Genomic DNA, 488 nt, shown 5'->3' with positions numbered 1-488 from the left:
ATGCTGTAAGACTAAAGAAGGAGGATGGGCCTGCTGTCCTCTAGCACAGGTAAGTCACCCACTGACAATAGCCAATCCTGATGCAGAGTTGTGTTTTGAGTTAAGTTAAAGGTGTATGTTCATTTTCTCTGTAGGCCGTGTGTTGTGATGACTTCATCCACTGCTGTCCTCATGGTACGACATGTAACGTTGCTGCCGGGTCATGTGACGAGTCTTCAGGCTCTGAGCCCTGGTTGGAGAAGCTGCCCGTTAAACCAATCAGCAATCAGAATGTGGCTGTTACACAAGGTAGTTCAAAGCACTGAATCCAGTGCACACAGACACAGAATAATACCATTTTATTTGTTCTTAAACTGGTTTGTTCTTTTCTAGTGTTTTCAGTGCATTCAAATGTTTCCTGTGATGACACCGCATCCTGTCCAGATGGAAACACATGCTGTAAGACTCAAGAAGGAGGATGGGCCTGCTGTCCTCTACCAGAGGTAAAT

The 488-nt window shown here is 45.3% G+C and overlaps 1 long non-coding RNA gene across 1 annotated transcript; it reads left to right on the top strand.

Annotated features, from left to right (window-relative positions):
* Position 1: 1 nt before the first annotated feature.
* Positions 2-477, top strand: LOC107581208 (uncharacterized). The gene is made up of 3 exons (XR_001608807.1): positions 2-49; positions 135-288; positions 373-477. It is a non-coding gene; the product is annotated as an uncharacterized lncRNA (long non-coding RNA).
* Positions 478-488: the final 11 nt, after the last annotated feature.

This window comes from Sinocyclocheilus grahami, unplaced genomic scaffold (assembly GCF_001515645.1).
Source record: "Sinocyclocheilus grahami isolate Dianchi unplaced genomic scaffold, SAMN03320097.WGS_v1.1 scaffold106998.1, whole genome shotgun sequence".
In the NCBI taxonomy this organism is placed as follows: Eukaryota; Metazoa; Chordata; class Actinopteri; order Cypriniformes; family Cyprinidae; genus Sinocyclocheilus; species Sinocyclocheilus grahami.
The sequence above is the reverse complement of the archived record's forward strand: the minus strand, read 5'-3'. Positions and strand labels throughout refer to the sequence as shown.